The sequence below is a fragment of the Citrus sinensis genome, chromosome 8 (genome assembly GCF_022201045.2).
Source record: "Citrus sinensis cultivar Valencia sweet orange chromosome 8, DVS_A1.0, whole genome shotgun sequence".
Classification (NCBI taxonomy): Eukaryota; Viridiplantae; Streptophyta; class Magnoliopsida; order Sapindales; family Rutaceae; genus Citrus; species Citrus sinensis.
This window is the reverse complement of record NC_068563.1, coordinates 7,503,266-7,519,586: the sequence shown is the minus strand read 5'-3', so window position 1 is coordinate 7,519,586 and position 16,321 is coordinate 7,503,266. Positions and strand designations below refer to the sequence as shown.

At 35.9% G+C, this 16,321-nt stretch overlaps 2 non-coding genes across 2 annotated transcripts; one reads left to right on the top strand and one right to left on the bottom strand.

The window, feature by feature from the left end:
- The first annotated feature begins 2,386 nt into the window (after window positions 1–2,386).
- Window positions 2,387–2,490, top strand: LOC127899505 (small nucleolar RNA R71). The gene has a single exon (XR_008051382.1). It is a non-coding gene; the product is annotated as a small nucleolar RNA R71 (small nucleolar RNA).
- Window positions 2,491–5,215: 2,725 nt separating this feature from the next.
- Window positions 5,216–5,322, bottom strand: LOC112497401 (small nucleolar RNA R71). Its single transcript, XR_003064197.2, has one exon. It is a non-coding gene; the product is annotated as a small nucleolar RNA R71 (small nucleolar RNA).
- Between the last annotated feature and the right edge of the window lie 10,999 nt (window positions 5,323–16,321).

Sequence of the window (16,321 nt, the reverse complement as noted above, 5' to 3'; positions counted from 1 at the left end):
AAGGAAAATGGTCTGTAAGTGTGACAGAATTTAACTTTCTATAATCAATGCATACACGACATTCTATAGTCACTCTAGTGGGTATCAATTCATTATCGGAATTCGTAACTACTGTGTCTCCTGACGTTTTGGAGACAACTTGCACAGGACTGACCCATGAACTATCAGAAATGGGGTAAATGATACCTACATCTAATAGCTTAAGGACTTCAGTTCTAATAACTTCTTTCATGTTAGGATTTAACTGACGTTGCATTTCCCTAGTAGATTTAGCATTTTCATCAAGGTGAATGTAATGCATGCAGTCTATTGGGTTGATACCTTTGATGTCTGCTATGGTCCATCCTAATGCTCCTTTGTGCTCTTTTAAAACATCCAACAACTTACCTTTTTGTTCGTCGTTTATGGATGATGAGATGATTACCGGTAGAGTGCTTTCTTCTCCCAAAAACGTATATTCCAACGTGTTGGGTAATGGTTTGAGCTCGAGTTTTGGTGGTGATTCTGATGATGGGATGAGTTTCTTCTCTAATGGTGCTAGTTGTTCAACTCTTGACTTCTATTTATTGGTATCCATGGATGGTGCTGAGTCAAGCAGGGCGTTGACCTCATTAACTGATCTGTCAATATCAAAATCCAAACTAAAGTGAGTTAAACATGTTTGTAAAGGGTCATCACTAAGGTTTGAAAGAAAAGTGTCATCAACTAATGCTTCAATTAAATCCACATCAACAATTTCATCATCTGCATTGTGAGATTGTTTTGGCAATGTTGAAAATGTTCAGCTCCATAGTCATGTTACCAAAGGATAACTGAATATTTCCAGTCCTGCATTGAATGTGAGCATCCGCAATTGCCAAGAAAGGTCGGCCTAAGATAATGGGGATATGCTTCCTTGAATCCTGTATTAGTTGAGTGTCAATTACAATAAAATCAACAGGAAAATAAAACTTGTCTACCTGAATATGCACGTCCTCTACAATACCACGAGATATTTTTGTGGACCGATCTGCAAGCTGCAACACCAGTGGAGTTGGGTGTAATTCTCCCAGTCCAAGTTTCATGAAAACTGAATAAGGCAACATATTTACACTAGCTCCTAAATCTAACAAAGCATTCTCAATTGTGTGGTTCCCTAAACTACATGAGATAGTGGGGGAGCCTAGGTCTTTGCATTTTAGAGGAATTTTGTGTTGGAGTATAAGACTAACATTTTCTATTAAAAATGCCTTCTTTTGAACATGAATGTTTCTTTTTTTAGTACAAAGGTCTTTAAGAAACTTGGCATAAGATGGAACTTGTTTTATAGCATCAAGTAAAGGGATGTTAACACTTACCTGTTTGTAGATTTCAAGAATCTCACCTGTGAATTTTCCCTTATTTCCTTTAGCTAACCTCTGAGGAAATGGAGCTTTGGGAACATATTCTCATGGGTTGGTTTCTTCTTTCTCTTCCGATGGTGAGTCCTCAACATTCATAGGTACAATTTTATTTTCTTTTGTCACCGGCATCTCCACTTTGTTGTCGACTTCTTTTTCTTTTCGCAAGGTCATGACTGCTTTGACCTCTTCATGCTGTTGTGGTGAACTGATACTTGCTTCATGTACTTCTTTAGGATTAAGCACTAGTTGACTTGAAAACTTGCCTTTCTCAACGGTCATTGCCAAGGTCTGAACTGAAGAAGCAAGTTGTCCCACCATCTTCTCGAGGCTTGAAACTGATTGGGCTTGTAGGTTGAAGCCTGCTCGCAACTCATTTTGTAGTCCATCAATGGTGCGATTTTGTTGCTCAATCGTAGAGTGAGTAAGATTCTTGAGATTTTGGAATGAATCCTCCCATGGTCTGGGTTGAGAGTAATTCTGGTTCTGATTGTATGGTCTAAATCATGGCTGAGAGGCTTGAGGAATTGAGGAATTGGTTGCAATGGTGGAGCTAGAGCTGCTGGTCTATTCTGTTGGAATCCTTGAGACCATGAAAAATTGTAGTGGTCTCTCCATCCAGGGTTATATGTGTTGCAGCATAGGTTGTGATTTGATGGTTTTCTCATTACACCTATGACATTGGCTTGATATCATGGTTATATGGCTCTGTTGATTTAGTAGTCGATAACGATGTTATTTGTCGAGCGAGACCTTCAACCATCTCCTTGACTTCTTTGATTCCCGAAGTTGACTTGCCAATGTGAACCTTATTTACTCCTTTAATTCTTTTAGTATTCCTGAGTGACCGACTCTGTTGTTGAGAATCATCCGCTTGTTGCTGGAAGAATTCTCAAATCTCTGATGCACTTTTTGACATTAGCTCTCCTTCACTTGTTGCCATTAGCCATTCTTGCACATTCGACAATAATCCCTCCAAAAAGTATTGGCATTTGTGCCATTTCTCATACCCATGATGTGGACACTTTAAGAGTAGCCCATTGAATCGCTCCCATGTTTCAAAAAACTGCTCATCTTCTCTCTGGGTAAACTCTGAAGTTTCCTTGCGAATAGCATTGGTTTTATGCACTGGGAAGTATTTATTCAAAAATTTAGTTACCATTTGTTCCCATGATGTAATGCTATTAGCAGGCAATGTATTAAGCCATGAACGAGCTCTATCCTTTAAAGAAAATGAGAATAGTTTAAGTTTTACATAATCATCTGAAAAATTCTCATATTTAAATATTTGGCAAATAGTATGAAAATCATTCAAATGATTATATGGGTCCTCATTTTCTAGGCCATAGAATGTTGGGAGACAATTTAGCACACTAGGTTTTAGTTCAAAACTCCTAGCAGCTACATTTGGGTATCTTATGCATGATGTGCTCAAATTAGCTAAAGGACTAAAGTAATCCTTAAATGGCCTCTCATGTCGTTGCAAATCCATTTTATTTTTAACTTGTTTGTGTGTGCGAAGTGTTTTCTCAAGTTCAAGGTCTATAGGTTCAAGATTAGGTAGTAATGACCTACGACCATGCATACAAAAAAATAAACAAAAGATAAATGGGAACAAAACAGATAAAAATAAAGAAGAAGGAGAAATTACGATACTAACCTTATCGCGCTATTACAACCTTACTATAAAAATACACAAAAAAATACGTGAAATAAATTAACTAAAAAAAATTGGTAAGATAAACAAAAGTTACAAAGAAAATAACTTAAAAATTAAATTGCAGAATTGTAAATAATAGAGAAAGAAAAGAAATTCTTACCTCTAAATGTAAATTCACTTTTTTTTAAGAGAAAAAAAATACAAGAAAACAATTAAAAGAAATTATTCACCAAAATTAATTCTATGAATTAAAATTATTTACCTCCTCAGCATCGGTGCCAAAAATTTGTTGTGCAAATTTTATTGAACTCGTAAGTGCACGAATCTATTGTAGAATAAATCAATGGTGACGAGTGTCGATCCCATGAGGAGGTGAATTTTAATTATATGTAGAATTAATTTTATATGAGGGTGGTTGGATTTTAGGTGAAAGTGGCTTAGATTATACTAAAACTGAAATTAAAATGACGAGAATAAATTGAAGAGAAATCTATTGAAATGACGTACTTGGGTATCTGGATCCGTATCAACATGCACCATGGGCTAAATATTCCTTATTAGTGCTAATTAAATCATGAGGGGGGAATCCACACCTCATGAACCACACTCTAATCACTATGGTGCTAAGGGCTTATTGTGCCAAATAATAATAACCTTGCACTAGAGAGCCGGTGAAACTAAGACGGTATCTAGACAAGATTATTATTATTTGTCGACGAAAAGTCAAATCATCCACAAAAATTAGAGGAGAAGAGAAAGTAAAATTTACCAAATAAAGTACATGACACGTGTTGAGACTTCACCTTTAACCTAAGCTTGAAAGAAAGTTAGCTTCTCATAATTGAACTAAGGGCAAAATGAAAATTTATTAAAACACATAGAAAATACAAGATGAAGAAGAAATTACAGAAAATGGAGTCTAAAAATGGATTCAGAGATATCAAATTAGGAGGGGAGAGCCCATTTTTATAGATACATTGAGTAAATCATGGCCATCGGATCGAAAACATTTCGGACGCTCAGGATTGCGCCACGTCGCAGTCAACAGTATACGGTTTGACCACACGGGTGAACAGTAACACGGTTTGACCCTGCTTGAACAGTGATGCGGTTTGGTTGAAAATAATCATGTGTAATGCATGTACCGTACGCGAGATTTTTGGTTCACTGATATGTTGCCACGTCATCGATCAACAGTGCATAAGAATTTTAATCCAATAGGATCGTGACATTTAACTTAGTTTATTTTGTTACAGTATTATTTTATTTAATTCTTTCACAACTCTCAATTACTTTGGAAATTACTTTACAATTGTTTGTTTCGCTCCTAAGTTGAATTGCACTATTGTGATTGCTTTAACATTTTAATAACATCAATCCTTGTTGAGACTTTATTACTTGTTGTGTATATTTGCACATTGGCATTGGTAGTAATTGCCTATACAAATCAACTAACAAGTTTTTGGCGCCGTTGCTGGGGATTGATTGTTTATTTTTGAAGTGTGAAGTAAATCTTAATAGCGCCAAATTTGATTTGATTTATTCTATTTATTGGCAGATCGGTACATGCATGCGCAAAGACAGATCTGTGGTATTCCAATTCGATTCTGAGATTGAAAGGACTGTCAGGATATTGCGAAGAGAACAAAAGAATTCAGAAATTGATTCAAGCATGAATAATTTACAGGATGCAGGGAATTTGAATCTTCACGGGCCCTTACAACCAGTCAGCATTCAGGAAGAGCAGAATGAACATGCTAACGGGAGACAGCCAGGCAATAATAATATTATTTACATGGCTGCTGACAGAGACAGAGCTATAAGAGATTATGTTGTGCTAACTCCTCAAGTTGTACATCCTGACATCATCAGACTTGAAGTAGACGCTGTAAATTTTGAGTTGAAACCAGTGATGTTTCAAATGTTGCAAACAGTTGGTCAATTCAATGGACTACGAAATGAAGATCCTCATCTCCATCTTAAATTGTTCTTGGAAGTGATACTTTCAAGATTACTGGAGCAACACAAGATGCATTAAGGCTGGGGCTCTTTCCTTATTCCTTAAAAGATCGAGCAAGAGCCATGGTTAAATTCATTACCATCTGATTCCATCACTACATGGAATGAATTGGCTGAGAAATTCCTGATGAAATATTTCCCACCTACAAAAAATGCAAAGTTGCGTAATGAGATTACTTCCTTCCATCAACTTGAAGATGAGAGTTTGTACGAGGCTTGGGAAAGATTCAAAGAATTGCTCAGAAGGTGTCCTCATCATGGTATTCCTTGTTGCATTCAATTGGAAACTTTTTACAATGGGTTGAATTCAAGTACAAGGTTAATGGTGGATGCTTCAGCAAATGGAGCTCTGTTATCCAAATCTTACACTGAAGCTTATGAAATTCTGGAAAGAATTGCCAATAATAATTACCAGTGGCCTTCAGCCAGGCAACCAGCATCAAGAGGATCAGCACGGGTACATAACATAGATACAATTACAGCCTTGTCAGCACAAGTAACCTCATTGACTAACATGGTAAAGGCATTGACATCTGCTCCAACAACAGTAAAGCAAGTTATTGAACTTTCTTGTGTATACTGTGGTGAAGAGCATGACTTTGATAATTGTCCTAGAAATCCAGCTTCAGTAAACTATGTGGGTAATTTCAATCGACAACCTCAGAACAACCCATATTCTAATACTTACAACCCTGGCTGGAAACAACATCCAAATTTCTCATTGAGCAGTCAGAATCGAAATGCTCCAGCAGTAAATGGGTAAAACAGAAACACACAACCACCTTATTTTCATCAGCAAAGTCAAGGGCAAAAGCATAACAGTCAGGATCCAATCACTTTACTGGACGCATTGATTAAGGAATACATTGCAAAGAATAAAGCAATCATGCAGAGTCAAGCTGTATCCTTGAGAAACCTGGAAACCAAATGGGACAACTAGCCATTATTTGGAAAGAAGTAGAGTATAGAAGCCATCACCTGGGTGGTGCAACACAGAAGAAAATATTTACAGGTGGAGAGTTAAATCTAATTTGTACTTCTTACTGCGGCTACTATTACCGTCATTATTTGGACGCTCCAACATAAAGGTCCAGGGGTTTGGCTCCGGTTTATAAGCTTGCAACAGATCAAGTAGCTCATCAGCAGTGTGAGCACAAATAAAAAACTTTTTCGCATTGGAAGGAACGAAATAGTTTTTTATTGCATGGTTAAGAAATGCGATAAAGCTATCATAAAAATTATTGACATTTAACAAACCGATGGGTTTCTGGTGAATGTGCAGATGGGCCCAAGATGCTAGTGTGATGAGTGCCTCTAGTGTTGCAAGATCTCCTGGGAGGAAAATAAAAGCATCAGCATGATTAAGGATTTCAGTTATTCTTTCTTGCATACCTGAGATGACTAACGCTTCTCCAGTCGATGAGTCAGAAAAACTGCCCAAAGGTTTTAGGGCTCTTGGGATGATGCCTAACACTTGGCTTCCTCTGACAAAAGCAGCTTCTGAGATCAATTTTGATAACCCTCGGTTACCTCCTCTATACACCAAGTGTAATTTTCTTTCTGTTATGCTTCGACCAAGATCTATGGCTGCCTTAATGAACTCTTTATGTTTGCCATAGTTAAATCTAGAAAGCACACAAATGTTCTTGAATTGTCTATTGGGAGTAGCTGCCATTGGGATATTTCTCAAAAATAATTTGTGAGTGCTTGATAAAAAGTCATATTTAAGAATCTTGGTGAAAGTGGGTTACAACTGTGTATGAGGTGGCATGTCAGTGTCAAATAACGCGTAGAGCACATGGATCGCGAGTAAAAAAGGAAACAGTAAAAAGAAAAAGAAACAATGATAAAATAAAATTATTAAAGACAATAATGGAAAAGATAAAATAACAGTGAAGTAAAAGGATATTTATAGGTAGTTGCGACTGCGGCTCACATCTTCCTCTGGTTGTACGTCCAGAAACAGCTTTAACACCCTCTATGGGTAGAGGATAGGCTTCCTATCTAGTTTTCTTATAAACTGGCAAACAGAGTCATTTATGGTCAGATTCCCGAGACTATATTGTACATGCTCTTTCTGGAATAATGGCCATAACTGGAGAATCGCTCCTTGCACATATCCACTGGGATGTGTTTCAAGAGACAAAAGGATATCATCCAATGACTCATTATTCAAGCCATCCTTAATGAATTGAATCTTATCTTCCATGTTATCAGACACCATTCTTAAAGAACATGGTTTTTTATCGCAACTCATTCTAGCACATTTATGACAAGCAATAAAAATTCTTCGAGCTCTTCGTTTTCTTGCATAATTTCCTTTACCACAACCAGGCATGTATGCAATAAATTTTGGAGGTAACTCACCTGCCAATCGTACTTTAGCCTCGATTAACCAACGGATTTCAGCAGGTATCTTATTCCTCATGAGTAATCGCATGCGTTCGGACTGAGCTTTATAGATTGTAAGGAGGGCATTCTGAGGAAGTGAAGGGAATCGCTTGTGAAGCTTTGTTAAAATCTCGTTTTTGTCCATACCTTCACCTCAGCATATCAGTTATTATGGGAAACTGAAGTAACCGACTTGATTGTCACGGAGTACCATTATCCGCCACTTCATCGGGGTAACAAACTAAAGCACACAAACAGAAAAAAAAATTAAAACACACAAAGAAAATTAAAATCGTCCTCTTATTGAATTTACCTCAAGCTCCAACTGGATGTTGTAGACACTTCTCTCAATGTCTCTGAGTTGGCTTTCTAAATCCTCAACATAGGATACTCACTCTGGTGGTTGCAGAGCCCAAATACGATGTGTTTACAAAATTGAATCTGCCTTTTGAGATGAGATTTTACACGTTAAAATAGTTTAAGAATGTTCAGGAGGAACTGTTTAGCTATGGTACTCATGATTAACAATGATAAGAGAAAACTTAATGGTTAAACAAACACACTTATGCAAAAAAAAAGTTTCAATTAGCAAAAGAATAATCAAATGAAAGAAAAAAAAATCAAATCAAATCACCGAAAAGAAAAAAAAAACTCAATTCAAATCTGGTGGGTCTTTCAAATTTATTTCGGTGTCCTCTCTATGTGGTTGGTACTCTAGATATGGCTTTAATCTTTGACCATTAACTTTAAATGTGACATCGTTCTTTGGGTCTTTAATTTGAATTTCCCCATGTGGAAAAACAATATGAAGAATAAGGGGGCCAGACCATCGAGAGCATAATTTACCTGGGAATAGGTGCAAGCGAGAATTGAATAAAAGTATTTTCTGACATGGAGTGAAAGATTTTCTCATAATTTGCTTGTCATGAAAGACTTTCATTCGCTGCTTATAAATTTTAGCATTTTCATATGCGTCATTACGAATTTCGTCAAGTTCTACCAGTTGTAATCTTCTTTCTGAACTAGTTTGCTACATGTCAAAGTTGAATTTCTTGATGGCCCAATATGCACGATGCTCGATTTCCACAAGTAGGTGGCAAGCTTTTCCATACACTAGCCTGTAGGGTACATCCCAATCGGGGTCTTGAAAGCCATTCTATATGCCCATAATGCATCATCAATTCTTAATGACCAATCTTTTCTGTCTGGCCTCACCGTCTTTTCTAATATGTGTTTTATTTCTCGATTGGAGATCTCAACTTGGCCACTGGTTTGCGGATGATATGGGGTCGCCACTTTGTGAGTGATTGAATACTTTGTCAAAAGAGCTTTGAATGTTTTGTTACAAAAGTGGGCACCACCATCACTGATTATCGCTCGAGGGAATCCAAAGCGTGAAACAATGTTGCTTTTCAAAAATGCTATCACCACCTTGTGATCATTGGCTCTACATGGAATTGCTTCTACCCATTTCGATACGTAGTCAACAGCAACCAATATGTATTGATGGCCAAAAAAAGGGGGAAAGGGTCCCATGAAGTCGATACCCCATGCGTCAAAAATCTCAACCGCTAAAATTGGATTTAGTGGCATCATGTTCCTTCGTGTAATGCTTCCCATTCGTTGACACCTACCACATGAAGAACAGAAAGTGTAAGCATCTCGAAATATAGTTGGCCAATAAAATCCACATTGTAAAACTTTAGTTGTTGTTTTCTTAGTACTGAAATGGCCTCCACAAGCTTGTTCATGGCAGAATGAAAGAATATTCTGAATTTCACTTTCTAGGACACATCGTCTAACAATTTGATCTGCATAATACTTGAACAAATACGGGTCATCCCAAAAGAAATTCTTTATTTCTGCAAAAAAATTGGTCTTGTCTTGCTTGGTCCAATTCTCTGGAAGTTGACCTATAACAAGATAATTCACGATGTCATCTGTTGTGAAAATTTTATTGAACTCGCAAGCGCATGAATCTATTGTAGAATAGACTAATGGTGACGAGTGTCGATCCCACAAGGAGGTGGATTTTAATTGTGTGTAGAATTAATTTTGTAAATGGGTGGTTGGATTTGTGGTGAAAATGATTTGGATTATCCTAAAATTGGAATTGAAATGGCGAGAATAAATTCTAAAATTGGAATTGAAATGGCGAGAATAAATTATAAAATTGGAATTGAAATGGCGAGAATAAATTGAAGAGAAATCTATTGAGATGACGTACTTGGGTATCTGGATCCGTATCAACATGCACCATGGGCTAAATATTCATTATTAATACCAATTCAATCATGAGGGGGGAATCCACACCTCATGAACCACACTCTAATCAATATGGTGCTTGAAATACTAACTAGGCAACCCAAGAGGGGGGGTGAATTGGGATTTTAAAAATTATCCTAGGCAAACCACACAACAATTTAATCTAATGCCTTAATAAATTAGAAAACAATAAATTCAATAAAAGTACAATAATAAATGAGTAAGGGAAGAGAAAGCAAACTCAAGGATTTTTACGTGGTTCGGCAATCCCCGCCTACGTCCACGCCTCCAAGCACACCGGGCTTGAGGATTTCACTAAGCTAGCCTCCCAAGGCTTCAGACGCTTACAATTGACTTCCAAGGTGTCAATGGACCTTTACAACAAGAGATTATCTCCAATCTCTTAACCCAAGTGTATCCCAACACTTACAATCTTTTAACTTGATTTTACAAAAAAGATTACAAATGAATCCCTCTCACACAATGTGTTTGATCTCAAGTGAAAGCTCAATGTGTGAATGAATGAGATGAAAACAAAGATTTAAAGCTCAATGAAAGTTGTATTCTCAATATTTTGCTCAATGATGATCGTTGGAATTCTTCTTGTTTGAATTGGATTGAGCTTATTTATAGTTGGAGCTGAAAAACTAGCCGTTATAGATTGTCTGAACGAAAACGGTTCGCCGTTAACCATTAACGGTTAACCGTTTAGGCTGGTCAAAGTTACCGTTGGGCCAATTTTCAAATAAACGGTTAGCCGTTTAAGCTTACTCTTTCGCCGTTAATTTCCAGAGACCTGCGAAACAAATTTGGTTTAACCGTTCTTACTAAACGGTTCAAGGTTAGCAATCTGGAAATAATCGGTTAACCGTTTTCAGTAAACGGTTCACCGTTAGTTTCCAGAATCATCATTTTAACAATACTTTGCAGAACATGCTTTCTGGAAATTATCGGTTAGCCATTTTTAAATAAACGGTTAGCCGTTTGCTATAGTGATTGCTACAGTAACCTGCACAGTGCACTATTTTCCAAAATTATAGTTTGACCCCAAAACTTTACAAAACTATACTATAGCCCAAAATGTTATGAAACTTTGCAAATAGGTCCAATTTCAGAATTTCTAAGTAATGCTTTGTTAATCCCAAAACTTTTTGAAATTATGTTATAGCCCAAAATGCTTTGACACTTTTCAAATAAGTCCTTCACCATAATTTCAAGCAATATTTGTTTGTTTCAAAGTTTTCAAAATGCTTTCAATTAAACCATAAACTTTGAAAAACAACCAATTTCATAAAATCATTTTTTCATTAAATATGAAACATTTATAATGTGAAAATAATGATTTATTATTTAAAAAGAATAAAAACAATCAATTTCATAAAATCATTTTTCCATTAAATACAAAACATTTATAATGTGAAAATAATGATTTATTTAAAAAGAATATTAAATAATTTGAGCTTAAAAGATTAATCATTCTTAAACTTATTTGTTATCATCAAAATCAATATTATGGAAACATATATGTTAACAGTGCTAAGGGCTTATCGTGCCAAATAATAATAATCTTGTACTAGAGAGCTGGTGAAACCAAGGCAGTATCTAGATAAGATTATTATTATTTATCGACGAGAAGTCAAAACATCCACAAAAATTAGAGGGGAAAAGAAAATAAATTTACCAAATAAAGGCCATGACACATGTTGAGACTTCACCTTCAACCCAAGCTTGAAAGAAAATTAGCTACTCATAATTGAACTAGGGGCAAAATGGAAATTTATTAAAATACGTAGAAAATACAAGATGGAGAGGGAATTACAAAAAATGGATCCCAAAAATGGATTCAGAGATATCAAATTAGAGGGAGAGGCCCCCTTTTTATAGATACATGGAGTAAATCATGGCCATCAGATTAAAAACAGTTTGGACGCTCAGGATTGCGCCACGTCATCAGTCAACAGTACGCGGTTTGACCACGCGGATGAACAGTAACACGGTTTGACCCGGGTTGAACAGTGATGCGATTTGATTGAAAATAATCTTGTGTGATGCATGTACCGTATGCTGCCACGTCACCATAAACAGTACATAAGAATTTTAGTCCAACAGGATCGTGACACCTCATCAGTCAATGCCACATCATCAATCAATGCCACATCATCGATCTGTCTATGTGAACAGTATCGTGAACAGTAACGTAGACAGTACCGTACATGTGAATAGTACCGTACATGTGAACAGTGCCATTTTTCCTTTTATGCTCCTCCTAAATTTTTCGACCGTCCTGAGTTCAAAAGTGATGTCCGTTTTGCCGTTTGATCTCTCGTTTATTGTGAAATGACCATGATGCCCCTAAAATACATAAAATACTTAATTAAAATAAAACACACTGAATTAAATCAAAAGAAGGTTAAATACATAAAAGTAAGAGTGTTAGTAAAACTTGAAGTGTAAAATGACGATTTTCTCCTTTATAAATATACATTTTCTAACACTCAACACACCCCCCAACCAGTTTGTTGCTAGTCCCTAGCAAATAAAGTGAAAATAAAATTCACATCCAAAATGATTTTTTTTTTTAAACACTCTTGTTTATTCAATCAGACTAATGATAACAATCAAATAAAAGTATAAGCATTATCTCAAGTCTAAAGAAACATCACACCCACATCAACCATCCACATGAATCAGCCTAGTAGACTTTGTCATAGCTACCTTCAAGAATGACATGTCAAACCCCAAAATCTCACTGGAAGTAGTGACACTCTCACAAAGAAATTAAACCCAATAAAAATAGTCACTCCAATGAATGGTAATTGAGAGAAAATAATAAAGAAGTGATATCACATGCTCTTACCAAGATGAAAGAAATATGCCCTCAGCTTAGAAATAATACGATCTCAAGTCAAATAAAAATTCTAGTCAACCCAATTTATTTATTATCATTACTTTTTTTATGCACCACTACATCTTTTTAGCCCATATAACTAGTTTCTACTTCAGACTATAGTTCTCTAAAATCAAGAAGGACTTTTATTAGGACGTAACGTAGGCTATGGACATGGTTAACAAAGAAGGGAAATAAGGAAAATAAAGTGTATGTTTGAGAAAAATGCAGAGGAATTTTTTTTTTTTGGAAGTTGCAAGGTGGATTTCACCTCTTATTGTTATTTTTTTTTTTTTGCATTTGCTTGGCACAACGTCACTGAACAAAATAATTATTTACATTTTTCTCAAACATAAATAGGTGATGGAACTTATAAGATATCGGGTAATACTCCAAATCGGAGTGAGTCAAGATGATAAGTTTAACAAATAAAATGCTTTTTTTTCGTTTTTTTGAAAAAGCTCAAAATGGTTAACTATGGATATTTCACAAAAGAGATGGCTAGAAAGGCTCAAACGGATAAAAAATGGCCTTTCCATCGTCTTTTAGGGCTCTAAATAACTTTCCATATCTACTAGTTAGATGGACCTCCAAATGTAGCAACACACATTTTTTTTCTTTTTTTTTTAATTTTACAATTTTTTTAAGGGTTAACTCAAAAGAAATCTAGAGATCGTGTCTACAATAATAAACTGCTAAGCTGTATAAAGAATGGGCAAAATGGTTACTCTCCAAGAAAAATGATAGGCTCAAAAACTCACTTGGCACTTATTTATGACATGTTCATTCCTTCAAGCAACTCATATTTGTCTCCGACATCAACATGTAAAGTAGCAAACATAGTGTAACATCACTTAAGACCAAAGATAATATAAATACTAAAATTTGAAATTAATCATGTCATCCAATGTTAAAACAAATCACAATTTTTTTTTAAACAACATTCTACCCCCCAACCTATTCTAAACATGAAAGGAAAATATGCATGCAGAAATGTGAAAATGATGCAGAAAAATTAATTAGAAAAGTTACACTTAAAATGATAGAAAAAGAATTTTTTTTTATTTTTAACTAAGAAGATGCGTTTCTAGAGGTACTACACTCCATATTCAGCCATCTTCGACTTAAATATTTGAAAATGTATATTTATAAAGGAGAAATTAAAAAGAAGAAGAAAAATGAACATAAAAAATTAATAAAGAAAAAGAAAATGTCTGAAATTTTTTTTTAAATTTTTTTTCAAACGATGAAGATGCGTTTCTAGAGTCACTACACTCCATATTCAGGCATCTTCAACACAAAAAGTTAGCAACATTTAGTTTCTACAACAAAAAATTAGTAAAAACTTAACCAAGATTCCACAATTGTCGACTATTCCCTCCCCCCAACCAGAACGAAACATTGTCCTCAATGTTTTAAAGGAAAGAAGTAGAGTTTAGAAGGCATCACCTGGGTGGTGCAACACAGGAGAAAATATTTACAGGCGGAGAGTTAAATCTAATTTGTACTTCTTATTGCGGCTACTGTTACCATCATTATTTGGACGCTCCAACACAAAGGTCCAGGGGTCTGGCTCCGGTCGATAAGCTTGTAACAGATCAAGTAGCTCATTAGCAGTGTGAGCACAAATAAAAAGCTTTTTGGCATTAGAAGGAACGAAATAGTTTTTTATTGCATGGTTAAGAAATGCAATAAAGCCATCATAAAAATTATTGACATTTAACAAACCGATGGGTTTCTGGTGAATGTGCAGATGAGCCCAAGATGCTAGTGTGATAAGTGCCTCTAGTGTTGCAATATCTCCTAGAAGGAAAATAAAAGCATCAGCATGATTAAGCATTTCAGTTATTCTTTCTTGCATACCTGAGACGACTAACTCTTCTCCAGTCGGTGAGTCAGACAAACTGCCCAAAGGTTTTAGGACTCTTGGAATGATGCCTAACACTTGGCTTCCGCTGACAAAAATAGCTTCTGAGACCAATTTTGATAACCCTCGGTTACCTCCTCTATACACCAAGTGTAATTTTCTCTCTGCTATGATTCGAGCAAGATCTACGGCTGCCTCAACGAACTCTTTATGTTTGTCATAGTTAAATCCAGAAAGCACACAAATGTTCTTGAATTGTCTATTGGGAGTAGCTGCCATTGGAATACTTCTCAAAAACAATTTGTGAGTGCTTGACAAAAAAAATCACATTTAAGAGTTTTGGTGACAGTGGGTCACAGTTGTGTATGAGATAACATGTCAGTGTCAAATAACGTGTAAAGCACATGGCTCGCAAGTCAAAAAGGAAACAGTAAAAAGGAAAAAGTAAACAGTAATAAAATGAAATTATTAAAGACAATAATGCAAATGATAAAACAACAGTGAAATAAAATAACAGTGAAGTAAAAAGGATATGTACAAGTAATTGCGACTGTGGCTCACATCTTCCTCTGATTTTACGTCCAGAAACATCTTGAAAGCCCTCTATGAGTCGAGGATAGGCTTCCCATCCAGTTTTCTTATAAACTGGCAAACAAGGTCGTTTATAGTTAGATTCCTGAGACTATATCGTGCATGTTCTTTCTGGAATAATGACCATAACTAGAGAATCGGTCCTTGCACATATCCACTAGGATGCGTTTCAAGAGACAAAAGGATATCATCCAATGACTCCTTATTCAAGCCATCCCTAATGAATTGAATTTTATCTTCCCTGTTATCAGACACCATTCCTAAAGAACATGGTTTTTTATCGCAACTCATTCTGGCACACTTATGACAAGCAACAGAAATTCTTTGAGCTCGTCGTTTTCTTGTATAATTTCCTTTACCATAACCAGGCATGTATGCAATAAATTTTGGAGGTAACTCACCTGCCAATCGTACTTTCGCCTCAATTAACCAACGGATGTCAGAAGGTATGTTATTCCTCATGAGCAATCACATGCGTTCGGCCCAAGCTTTATAGATTGTAAGGAGGACATTCTGAGGAAGTAAAGGGAATCGCTTGTGAAGCTTCGCTAGAATCTCGTTTCTGTCCATACCTTCACTCAAAATATCAGTTATTATGGGAAACTGAAGTAACCGACTTGATTGTCACGGAGTATCGTTATCTACCACTTCATCGGGGTAACAAACTAAAGCACACAAACAGAAAAACTCAAGCTCCAACTGGATGTCGTAAACACTTCTCTCAATGTCTCTGAGTTGGCTTTCTAAACCCTCAACATAGGATACTAAATCTAGTGGTTGCAGAGCCCAAATATGATGTGTTTTACAAAATTGAATCTGCCTTTTGAGATGAGTTTTGACACGTTGAAGTGGTTTAAGAATGTTCAGGAGGAACGGTCTAAGTATGGTACTCATGATTAACAATGATAAGAGAAAACTTAATGGTAAAACAAACACACTTATGCAAAAATAATTTCAATTAGCAAAAGAATAATAAAGAAAGAAAAAAAATCAAACCACCGAAAAGAAAAAAATCAATTCAAATCTGGTGGGTCACTCAAATTTATTTCGATATCTTCTCCATGTGGTTGGTACTCTAGATATGGCTTTAATCTTTGACCAATAACTTTAAATGTGACACCGTTCTTTGGGTCCTTAATTTCAATTGCCCCATATGGAAAAACAATATGAACAATAAATGGACCAGACCATCGAGAGCGTAACTTACTTGGGAATAGGTGCAAGCAAGAATTGAAAAAAAGCACTTTCTGACTTGGAGTGAA